This window comes from Balaenoptera musculus, chromosome 2 (assembly GCF_009873245.2).
Source record: "Balaenoptera musculus isolate JJ_BM4_2016_0621 chromosome 2, mBalMus1.pri.v3, whole genome shotgun sequence".
NCBI lineage: Eukaryota > Metazoa > Chordata > Mammalia > Artiodactyla > Balaenopteridae > Balaenoptera > Balaenoptera musculus.
In genome coordinates this window covers 119,362,899-119,376,555 of record NC_045786.1, presented here as the reverse complement: position 1 = coordinate 119,376,555, position 13,657 = coordinate 119,362,899, and positions in this window count along the sequence as shown.

Genomic DNA, 13,657 nt, shown 5'->3' with positions numbered 1-13,657 from the left:
GTGTATGTTACGGTCTGTGTTTATATTAAGCTAAACTTGATCTCATAATGACGTCTCAAACTCTAACGTATCCGTTACCAAATGAGTCATTCTAGTTCCCCTCTCCTTGCTTATCTGCAATTTCCCACACTAACAGTGAGAAAACTGGCTTCAATTGTCTGCCATCCATTTACCTAATTGTTCAGTTCCAGTATATATTTATAGTAGTACCAGAATTGTTAACCAATATCCTCTGGGGTTTAACTTTATCAGCTAGTGTACCTTGCTTATATACAGTTTATTTTGTCTTTAACTTTGGATAGTCCACTCATTTCCAAACTTAGGTCAGAGCCTGTTTTCCCTACCCAGTTCAGTGAGATTTCTTCATACATTTGTGGTATATTTGGATTCTTGCTTACCTCATATTATGAATTAGGAAGTGTTCTCTCTGCTTCTATTTTCTAGAAGAGGTTGTGGAGAATTGGTATAATTATTTTCTTAAATGTTCTTTAAATCATTTGTAAAACAATCTGTGCCTGATTATTTCTTTTTAGAGGGCTTATTAGTTATTGAATCAATTTCCTCAATAGATACAGGCCTATTAAAATTATGTATGTTTCTTTGCCTGCTTTTTGGTAGCATGAGTCCTTCACACAATTGGTCTATTTTATCTAAGATATCAATTTGTGGATATTGTGTTGTGTATAGTGTTCCTTACCGTCCTTAACAATTTTAATAAATAGAAAATATACTAAAGATAAATACTTTGAGGTGGAAACTCCATTCTGTCTCATTTTTGCTTACAATTGATGCAATTGAAGTGACTGACAAAAGCATTCCTGTTGGGTAATTTAAAAAAAAACAACTAAAATTTAATTTGGGTTCTAAAACACATTTTAGTCAACAGTAATACTAAGAAAGATTATCAGCTCATATATAAATGTTCACTCTTCCAATCGTGTAAAAATTAACGGGATTTATAAATTAAAGCAAAAGTCTTTCAAAGGTCTTTCTGGCATTCAAGTAAGGGAGTAGTCACAAGAAATTAAAAGTTCAAAATAAATTTTAAATCCCTTATTGAATATACTGAATGTCAGTATGGAAATCCTGCTAAATTGCCTTTCTTCAGGAACTAAGCATATATTATATAATTAGAGTGATGTAATGTGCTACCATGGTAACACAGGAGTTTATATTTTGCAACTGAATTTCTAAACTGAAATAATAAAACTCATCAATCATTTTTATTTTCACAAAGTGGTCGATAGGATCCTTACGTTTCACATTTGCATGTAGTATAAAACATACATTCATATGTGTGGCAAAAGGTATTATTGCATTTTTGTTAAATATAGACATCATAAACCATAAGAGCACTCAATTCAGTACTCAGATTTCCTTGGTTAAATTTAGAACCATCTCTACATGAATGTATGACAATTTATGTTTTTAAACATACAGCTGTCTATAGAAATAAAAGAAAATGATTATAATTTATTGTGCATTTACTCTGACCATAATCATCTTACATAGTTGAGATGTTATCATATTTAATTTCATCAGAAAAGTTTTGTTTAGGTATTATTATCTCTATTTTCCTGGTTTAAATGGGTATGACACTTGCCAAATCCATACAATTAATAAATTTATGAGCTCTGCTTTAAATTCAGGTATTCTTGATCTCAGGCTCAAATATAAAGCACTGTACAGTACCATCTATTATAATAGGTTTTCCAAATACTCACATAAAATAGGAATTTGAAAGTTCTACATTGTCATATTATGATATATCCCTGAGAAAGTTGTTACAAGTAAGCATATAATGAATATGAAATTTGCTATTAAAATGTGGAAGATAATTTTTTATAAAGTAAAGCATTAATCTCTTTTATAAATGTAGATTCATATAGAAGATTCATTTATAGAAGACTGTGCCTATACCCATCAAAATCTATGCTGCATTCTTAGCTTTACCACTTAACATCTAGGTGACATGAGACAATTTATTCAAGTGTTTTTTTTCCTAGTTTTATTAAAAACAAAATGAATATAATAAAAGTATATTTATTATGGGATTGTTGGGAGGTGTCTTAAGGTTATCCAGAGAAACAGAACCAATAGAGTGGATGGATGGATGGATGAATGGATGAGTGGATGGATGGATGGATAGATAGATAGATAAACATATAGATATAAGAAGAGATTTATTATAGGAATTGGCTCAGGTGATTATAGAGACCAAAAAGTCCCATGCTTTGACACCTGCACTCTGAGAACCAGGAAAGCCAGTGATGTAATTCAGTATGAGTTTGAAGGATCAGAACCAGGAGCACTGATGTCAAAGTGCAGGAGGAGATGTGTGTCCCAGCTCAAGAAAAGAAAGCAAGTTCACTCAGCTTTCTGTTCTATTCTGACCCTCACTGGATTGGATGCTGCCCAGCCATATTGGTGAGGATGTACTTGGTTATCTTCTTTACTCAGATTCAAAGACCCTCACAGACACAATCAGAAATAATGATTTTACAGCTATCTGGGCATCCCTTAGCCCAATCAAGTTGACATGTTGAATTAACCATCACAGGTGAATTAAGTGAATTAATGCATATAAATTACTTTTGAAATTGCTTGCCACGAAATAAGCAATAATAAATATAACTGTTATCTACAACACATGCTATCAAATTTCTTGAGTTGGGATCATAAAAGTTAATCCATGAGTTTTGTGGATTTGCTGTAAGAGATGTTTGATGTATTACTTCACTAATGTGATTTGACATAAGGATTCCTGTTAATTATTTACACAGACTTACTGGAAAATATGGAGGATAATTAATATAATGAGTGACATAATCAAGTAGCAATAATTTAGCTGGAATCACAATAGTAGATGCAGTCTAGGAATAAGAAGTATGAATTTTACAAATGTAAATTTGTCTTTATATAATACAAGGAATGTCCCATATAATGGACCAAATTACCATACCACTGTACTCTTTACTATCAAAAGATTGTTTTTCAGGAGTAGCATTATATTTATTATTTTATATTAGCTATTAATAAAATTATGTATCATATTTGCAAGATCTGACTTGAAGAGAATGGATCATACTTTTCATATATTTTAGTTCTGACCCTGCTAACAGCATGATCTATCATCCCATCTTATGTGAGAGAGCAAGTTACTCCATAAAATATTGGCAGTGTTTGAGTAGAGGATTTTGATGCACAGATGAAGATAATTAGAAAAAAAAATTAGTAATTAATAATTAATTATAATTAATAATTAAAAGCTGTTTGGACCAAAATCTTGTTACCAGAAAAGGAAGGCATCAGACAGGAGAAATAAACCAGTCACATAATATTTCTGAGCCTCAGTATTTGCATATACCTCCACTACACATATAATTTCAGGGTCTCAGCAATCATGGTGAATGAGGGCTTTTATTTCTACCAACTAACTAATTTTAAAAACTTTACCAGACAACCTCTCTTTTTCCTATTGAAAAGAGAAACAACACATTTCCCCTGGTGATCCTCTTGATTAAGTCTTTATTTACTATGTTACAGATAATGGCATATGGGTTGCAGAGGATAAACTAAACATAAACAGAGTGGTATCTTCTTCCTTTTCAGAAACTGCTTTATTTCCTTCTTAGACTTTATGACATTATATCCTAAATATTTATTATTCTTTGTCTCTAGATTCTCAACACTTACTCATTCTTCAAATTTTAATATTTATGTACTCTCAGTGAGGCTCTGCTTCCCTAACCCACTTCCACTGGTTGTCTCCAACTAGTTTGTTTTCTCATTTGCCTAGCATTATTTGTATTAACATTTTCAAAGCATCATGACCTTTGATTTTTTTGTTGTTGTTTATTGAAGACAGTTGACTTAAACTGGTAGTTTGTACCTCTTAATCCCCTTCACCTGTCTTGCCCATCCTTCCACCCTCCTCTGCTCTGGCAACCACAAGTTTGTTCTCTTTATCCATTCATCTGTTGATGGACACTTAGGTTGCTTCTATATCTTGGCTATTGTAAATAATGTTGTGATGAACATTGGGGTGCATGTATCTTTTTGAATTAGTGTTTTTGTTTACTTCAGATCCAGAAGTGATATAGCTGGATCATATAGTAGTTCTATTTTTAATTTTTTGAGGACCCTCCAAACTGTTTTCCGTAGTGACTGTACCAATTTGCATTCCCACGAATAGTGCACAAGGGTTTCCTTTTGTCCACATCCTCACCAAAACTTATAGTTTGCCTTTTTGATAATAGCCATTCTGTTAGTTGTGAGGTGATATCTCATTGCAGTTTTGTTTGCATTACCTGATGATTAGCAATGTTAAGCATGTTTTCATGTGCCTGTTGACCACCTGTATGTCTTCTCTGAAAAGTGCCTATTCAGGTCCTCTGCCTATTTTTTAATTGGATTTAATTGGATTTTTTTATTGATATGGAGTTATATGTGTTCTTTATATATTTGGGGTATAAACACTTTATTGGACATATAATTTGCAAATTTCTTTTATCATTCAGTAGGTTGCCTTTTGTTTGTTGATGGTATTCTTCACTGTGCAAAAATTTTAGTTTCCATTTGTTAATTTTTTCTGTTGTTTCCCTTGCCTGAGGAGATATATCCAAAATGTACTGATAAGACCAATGTCAAGGAGTGTACTTCCTGTGTTTTTATCTAGGAATTTTATGGTTTCAGGTCTTACATTTATGTCTTTAATCCATTTTGAGTTTATTTTTGTATATTGTGTGTGAAAATGGTCTAGTTTCATTCTTTCACATGTAGCTGTCCAGTTTTCTCATCACTACTTATTGAAGAGACTGTCTTTTCCCCATTGTATTTGCCTCCTTTGTTGTAGATTAATTGACCATATGTGTTTGGGTTTATCTCTGCCCTCTCTGTTCTGTTTCATTGATCTGTGTGTCTGTTTTTGTGCCAGTACCATACTGATTTGATTACTATAGCTTTGTAGTATAGTTTGAAGTCAGGGAGTATAATGTCTCCAGCTTTGTTCTTTTTTCTAAAGAGTGCTTTAGATATTCAGGCTTTTTGTGGTTCCATATAAATGTGGGGTTTATTTGTTCTAGTTCTGTGAAAAATGCCATGAGTATTTTGCTAGAGATTGCACTGAACCTATAGATTGCTTTGGGTAGTATGGACATTTTATCAATACAGTTGACCCTTGAACAACAAGAGTTTGGACCATGTGGGTCTACTTCTACACAGAATTTTTTCAATAGTAAATACTACAGTACTACACGATCTACAGTTGGTTGAATCTGTGGACATGGAACCATAGGTACAGAGGGCCAACTATAAAGTTATACAGGGATTTTTGACTGCATGGGTGGTTGGTGCCCCTAACTCCCATATAGCTCAAGGGTCAACTGTATTAAATTTTCTGATCCATGAGCACAGTAGATCTTTCCATTTATTTATATCATCTTCAATTTCTTTCATCAGTGTCTTATAGTTTTTAGAGTACAGGTCTTTCACCTCCTTGGTTAAATTTATTGCTAGGCATTTTATTCTTTTTGATGTGGTTGTAAATGGGATTGTTTTCTTGATTTCTCTTTCTGATAATTCACTGTTAGTGTATAGATACGCACCAGATTTCTGTATATTGTCTCTTGCAACTTTACTGAATTCATTTATTTGTTATAATAGTCTTTGGAAGGAATGTATAGGGTTTTTAATTTATAGTATCATCTCATCTGCAAAGAGTGACAATTTTACTTCCTCTCTTCCCATTTGTATGGTTTTTATTCTTTTTCTTGCCTGATTGCTGTGTCTAGGACTTCCAAACTCATTCTACGAGGCTAACATTGCCCTGACACCAAAACCAAACAAAGATACTACAAAACAAAAGAAAATTACAGGCCAATATCACTGATGAACATAGACAAAAAAATCCTCAAAAAATATTAGCAAACCAGTGAAGGGGGCTTGTCCTCTCAACACTGGTCCACAGGGACAGGGTCCCCAATGGAGGGTTTGAACACCTTTCTCCTAATAAAGGATTTCCGAGTTTGTGATACCCCTTTTTGCTTGTGGGTTGCCAGTTGGAAGTGTGGGTCCTGACTATATTGCATCTCTGCCACTCCTACTCATCTCAGTGTGTTGTTTATCTCCTTAATTGTAAAAGAGGTGTTCTGCTAGTTTTTTAGGTTGTTCTGAGAGAGTTGGTCTGTATGCAGTTTTAGTTTTGCTGTGTCTATGGGAGGAGTTGGGCTTAGGATCATTCTACTCCACCATCCTGATCCTGCCCTTTGAATTTAATTATTGACAATTATATGTACACACACGTGTGTGTGTGTGGGGGAGAGAGACAAAGCTTGTTTCTATTTAATCCAGAGAGTTTTGAAATTCACCATTATTAATTAACTCAACAATTTATGTATAATTTGTTAAATACTAAATACTTGTATACTAAGAATACTATGGTAAATAGTAAAATGGAGATTATAAAGTAAAGGAGAAAATTAAAACCCACATAGATTTTGGAGTAAGGTAGGCCTGGCTTTAAATATCAAGTTTGAAAATAGATATGTAATTTGAGTACTTTTCACCACCTGCCCATTTACTGCTATGATACAAAGCACAGTCATCTCAAACCTGGATTATTACAGCAGCCTCTTATAGCTCTTCCTGCTTTAGTGCCTGCCCCCTAGGTTCGTTTTCAACACTGCATCCAGAATGATTCTTTAAAACAAAGTCAGATCTTTTTTCTCCTGTAAAGAAAATACTACAGTGGGGAATACTTCTCACTCACAATAAATGCCAAAATTCTTGGAATGGTTTATGAGGTTCTACAAACTGTGCTTTCCACACTCTACCTCTAACTCTTTGATCTCATCCCTTACTACTTTTTCCTGAGTCTCCCTCAGGCCCCTCACCTACTTCAGATCTTAACTCAAATGACACTGTTTCACAGAGCATCTCCTAGCTACACTATCTAAATTGAGATTACTCTCAAATACTACCTGTGCCATTTCCCTGCTTTATTTTTTAGAGCTTATCAACATCTATATTATATATTGTATTTATTAATACTGATATTTTCTTTATGTGACCACTAGAACGTATGCCACATGAGCTTTTGTTCTGTTTTATTGCTTTATTCCTCAAGCCTAGACTAGTAGGCACTCAAGAATAATTTTTGAATAAAAGAATAAATGAATTGCAGTGCTGCTAATTTTTAGATATGTGATGTCAAATTCTTCTCAATAATCTGAGCCTCAGAATCTTCATCTTTTTAAAGACTATAATATTATAATAATCATAATATCACTGTGAAGATTATGTATAATTCACCAAGGGCTTAGTGTAGAGTAAACGATGGTTTTATTGGTAGCAATTATTACTATTACTGGCTATTATTATGTAACTATTACTAATTATTATTCTATTACTAGTTATTATAATAATCTAGTTGATTTTAGCTACCTTTTTGTTTGAACCCATTACAGTAAAGAAATACCCTCAAATGAAAACAAATCTGATTTTTAAAGTATGAATAAAATAATATCCATCCTCCTATTGTAAAAATCTAGAAAACCAAACAACTGTTAGATGACAGTTTTCAAACACTGGATGACAGTCAGCAAAGAACTGTGCTCTATCACCAAGAGAAGGAAAACAAATGAAGGAAAACCTAGGAAAGCCCTGGCTTTCTGCCTGGAGACAATCTCCAGACAGCAAAGCTGGGAAGGGAAAAGAGAGTCCAGCAGTTTTTTTGAGTTGAAGAGACAAAGAACAGAGTTCAAGGAAGCAGACTGAACAAGAATTTTCAGGGCAAGTGCTGGGAAGGAGAGAGATGCCAAGACAGAGCTTCAGAAATCAGTAAAGCATCCTCTTGAGCTTATATCCACAGGGTGAAATTTCATGAATTTCAAGCAAAGAACAAATGCCAGGAAAGAATTATTTCAGGAAAGCCATGACCAAACAATTCCTAGAACACATAAAGGCTTATAAGTCATTCAAGTTCACACCAGCCAGAGTAGAAACAACTTTATGCTATATAGAGCATTCACTAGACATCAGAAAGGTTCACTGCTTAGTAGTAGACTATAGGCTTTATTCCAGAAGTTCCCTGAAAAAAAGCATATAAATAAGCTTCAAAATGTTCAGCTGATCTGTAGATAACTGCCTGCCAGAACAAAATTAAACACTCTTTAATTTTTTTAAATTCAGCTTTAAAAATATAAATTAGAAATATTTTCTCATCATGAAATTTACTAATCAAATAAGCAAGAAAATATTACCCATAAAATGAGAAAAATAGCCAATAAGAGCATGATTCCTAATCATAAATTCATAAAGTATAAATTCATAAAGATTATGAATGTGCTCAATGATTTAAAGAAAACAATGAATATAATAAGGAGAAAAATAAAGATGTTAAAAAAACCCCAAATATCTGAAATAAAACTTTTCTGGATGGTACTATTCACAGAGTGGACACAGTAGATTTAAATAGTAGTGAACTTGAAGATATATCAATGGAAATTATCTAAATTAATCATAGAGAAAAAAAGACTGATTATCTGCCCTGTAATTATGCTTAAAACATAATTAACAGCATTAGTGACTTGTAGGACAGTATTAAATATTCTAGTGCATGTATAATTGGAATTGACAAAGGAAGGTTGAGGAGGGAGGAAGAAAACACATTTGCAAAAATAATAGCCAAAAATTTTCCAAATTGGATGAAAACTATAAACCCAGAATTCTAATTTAGTCTGTGAATGTCAAGCTGGAAATACATTTAAAAAAAAAAATGAACAAACATAACATCCCAAGTCATATCATAAATTATTTCCAGAAAGACACATTATGTATAGAAAATCAGAGGTAAGGAAAACCAAATAATCAATGTGCTGTATTCAGAAGACAACAGAATGATATATTTGAAGTGCTTAAAGATTAAAGAAAAGTAAAAACTTTTCTAGAATTCTATGGTTTAACAAACCATATGGTACAACCATAAATGAAATAGTACTCAGCCATCAAAAGGAACCAACCATTAATAGATGGGACAACTTAAAATAACCTTAAGAGAATTATGGTATATGAAAAAAGATAATTTCAAGTGAATACTTACTGTATGATTCCATTATATAATATTCATAAGATGATATTATTATAGAGAAAGAAACATATGTGTGGTTGCTAGTGGTTAAACATGGGGGTAGTTGAGGATGCTTTAAAGAAATAGGAAAGGAAAGGAAAGAATAGGAAGAAGGAATAGGAATTTTAAAAGGGAGCTTTGATGATAGTAGTTTTGTAACTTAATTGGGGTAGTAGTTACATGAAGCTACACATATTAATTAAATTGCATAGATTTATACACACACCCACACAGAGAAACACACACAAATGAGTGAATATGTAACTGGTGAAATTGATTATACAAGGTGGATTGTACCAATTGTGTCTTTGATCTTGTTACTATACATACACAAGGTATTAACTTTAGAGGAAACCGAAGTAAAGAGTGTATGTGGCCCTTGCTGTCTATTTATTAGTTACTTCCTTTGAATCTATAATTATTAGATATATAATAAATAGTTTTTGAAAAAGTGAGGCACATAGAGATGAAGGATAAAAGGGAACCTAGATTTTATATGGAAATAAAATATCTTTCAAATAATGAAATATCAAATAAAAAAAGTTGACAGGATCTACTATGACCATTACATCTGAACTATAAGAAATGTCAAAAGAAGTTATTTAGCTCAAACAAAAATAATATTAAATAAAATCATGGATCTATGTAAAGAAATACAGCTCCAGAGGTGGAAAATATGTGAGTAAATGTAAAAGACATTTTCATATTTTTAATCTCCTTGAAAGATAATTATCTATTTAAAGCAGAAATAACCGTGTGGGATTTAGAGCACAGGTATAAAAAGTCTGTGCCAACCCTAGGACAAAGGATATGAGGATACTGGACAAACTAGGACAAACTGGGACCAACACTAGGATAAAGGATATAAGGGTGCATAGGAGGAATACTGATAGAAATCTGTAACAATCTCTTCTCTTTAATACACTTTTGCTAAATCTTCCTCTGGTAGACATTGTGGGCAACCCCCCCCGCCAGTTTTTGGCCACTATATTTTCTGAATTTAAGCAAAATGTATATAAAATAATTTTACTATTAACAATTTATATGCAAAATTGTTATACTATCAACTTACATTAATAAATAGGGATGCATCAATTAGAATAAGTATATGTATTATAAAAATTCAACTTAAATTTAAATGCTATATATGTTAATAGTATGCCCTTGAGCTACGCAAGAAACAGAGTTTTGAGTTTTACATAAGCCGTCCAGGGAGTGTGAAAGTGAAGTCGGTAGACTTCTTGAACAAGGGAATTCCGCTCATCAGTATTCCATTTTGCAGTTTCTTTACTTGAACATAGATTAGAGAAGATTCTTTGTGACTGTTAATCATTAACATTTTTTGTTTTAACATAAGGTCTAATGATTCTTCACACTGTGAATTTTATGAGTTGAATGAATATGGACACCGTTGGTACTACATTGTATTAAAAGAAGTATCAATAAAATAATGTTTCAATATTTCTGTGAAAATATATAATCATGACACAATTTGCATAACCTGACTTTGAACCATCAGAGCTGTTTCAGTTGGATACCACAACAGGTAATTTAGGTTCATATTGGTCACTGCACTCAATCTATACAAATGTTTTGAAACTTTATCATTTGGTGGTCCAGATAGACCACTAAGACAGCTAAACTGAGTAGTTTAGCAGAGTCACAGCTCATTTGTATGTGTTTATACTAAGCAACCAGTAATAGAAATGTCAGAGAATAAAAATGGTCACTGCAAGTATACAGGCCTTGTCTGTATGTCAGTTCATTTGAAAGTGATTTGGAGATTTCACAAGCTTATCTGATAACAATAAGACTAAAGAACTGAAATAAAGTTTCAGGTCTGTTGCTTATATTTTGTTATTCTGCTCTGATAGAGAGCCATGCAATGGATGTGGTTAGAGGAAGTATAAATGAGGAAAAGAGTGGTTCTCTTCTGTGCATCTTATCTTAGCAAGTTAGAAATATACAATATGTGATCTCTATGTAAACTATGTTACCTAAATTATATGAATACCTCATTAATTTAGCAGACCTTTTAAAATTCTTTCTATGCTTCTAGAATATACAAACACTTGGATTGTTATATTTGTTTTAATCACTTCCCTAATTTCCTGTGCTTATAGAAAAAGTCATAATCCACTGAACGAAGCATGTAAGACCCATCAAACTCTGATTTTGGGTAGCTAGCCCATCACTATCTTTAGTCAACTTTGGCTCTAGCCTTTGTTAGTCATTCCTTCCTTAAGGTGATGTTTTTGAAACAGTTTCTTAGCATCCTAGGGTTTTGTTTTGTTTCCAAAATGGCAAGGGCTCCATTGAATGGTGGGGTTGGGGTGGGGTGGAGGTGATGAATGGGTGGGATTTGCTTCCCCTCACACCAACCAAAGAGATAGCTTTTTTCCCCCCAAACTCTGTATTTTTTGCTGTTTCATTTCCTGCCCTAATTTTTACTCTGGGCATTCTTTGGGTAAAAAAAGAAGATTCTATTTTTAAAATTTAGATTGAAAGTATGTATTCGGTAAATTTCTCCCTTTCTACTTATTCACATCAGCTTATATGTTTTCTACAGTTTTCTCAATCTCTTTTAGTTTGAGAGAGTATGGATTTATTATTTTGAAGATGCATACTTTGTTTTTAGATCATTTAAAAATGATACATATGTCAGCGAGGATCTCTAAGCAATTCATTCATTGCATAAATATTTATTTAATGATAACTAAGTGCAGGCACTGTTCTAGGTGTTGTACATACACCAGTGATTTAAACAAAGACTCTTGCCCTTGGAGACATTATAGTCCAGCAGGAAGAATATGGATACTTCATCATAAGCACAATAAATAAGTAAATAGTATACAATACTATGTTAAAAGGAGAAAAGTGCCAGGAATAAAAGAAAAGGTAGAGTAAGGATAAAAGGGAATAGAGCTTATTGGTGTAGAAAGATTGAGGGAAGTTTACCATTTTATGTAGAATAGTGAGGAATAGACCTCATTTAGATGGTGACAGATAAGCAAAGACTTGAGAAAGATAGCCAGGTTAATAATCTGAGGAGAGAACATTACAGGCAAAAAGAACAAACCAGAGCAGTTTGCAGGGAGCAGGTTCACTGAGAAGAGTAAGATTACTGGAAAAGGTCATTATCCATCCAGTGAAATGAACATTTAGACATATTTTCTGTTTCTTATCTCTACACCTAATCATAAATGTTAGTGCTGAAGGGAATCACAGAGATCAAATCTTAAGTATTTACTTTAGAGGAAGGAAATAGTTCCAAGAGGCTAAGTGACACCTAGTGGCAAAACAGGACTGACTCTAGTTGCTTATTCTACAGCCACAGGATGCTCTAAGGCTTCTAAAATGGTTGAAATGCCTTTTTTTTTTTTTTTTTTTTTGGAGTGACAGCTTTTAATAAAGCCTTGGACAAATCTAAGTAAACTGCTTTCACTTGAAGGATACGTGGCTTGCCTATATATAATGCCAGATCTACTCAATGTTAAATTGTTGTTTTATTTGCAATAAAGGGCAGGTGGATATGTGAAATCCGTCATGGACCTGAGTCCCTTGGGACCTATAAAAAGCCCTGTGTGCTGGAGGCACCGTGTTAAATAAAGCAAGTTCTGATCACTGTCTTTAAATTATCCAATGTACCCGTGCTCAGGAGTAACAGCTTATTTTTTAATGCAATCTCTTGTAAAACATTTGATTCCCATACTGATTTTTTTTTTTTTTCCTGAAATATAAAGGTGTGGCCAGTTTGAAATGATAAAACATGAGTGTAGCTACTAACATCTGGTGTTATTTTTTGGAGGAAAACATACATTTATATGAGTAGCTTTCCTCATGGCATAGAAGAACCACACATGCGTTAGTCTTATTAAATATCATCATTGTTGACATGTTGAAAACAACAAAGAAGAATACTTACAAATCCAGTAAGGAGCTAATGTACATAATTGGTTGCTGTATGTTATGAACAATAACAAGTAGAAAGTATGTGAATTATATAGAAAAGGTATACAATGTCACACATATCTGCAAATATAAGTGTCAACATAAAATAGATACAGGTAATATGGAAAAACCCAACGATGTAACAGATATTTTCATTTTTACAGTGAATAGCCATATATTTTTCCCATTTGATAATTATTTTCTTCTATAATGAATATTTTTAAGTAAATGATAGTACTAATATCCAACTGAAAGTTAAAATGTAACCTCTCAGAAATAAAAAAGTAGGTAAGAGATAAAACTATTAAAAAGAGGTAAAATTCTTAGTAGACATTTTTTGTGGATGAAAGAAGAGTATTACACATCATCAGAAACATAAGAAAATTTAATGCCTTCATTAAACAAGTTTAATAAGCTTGAACTTTTAGTGTCTGCAGGGCCAAATGGTGAGTCTGCCTGCCCTCTCATCACCCTGTACAGCTGCCAGATGCAAGCTGAAAAAATTCTCAGAACTATATCAGAGTGGCAATGGGTTAAAAACATATAAATTCCTAAGAGATAGTAAAATTATCTCTCTTT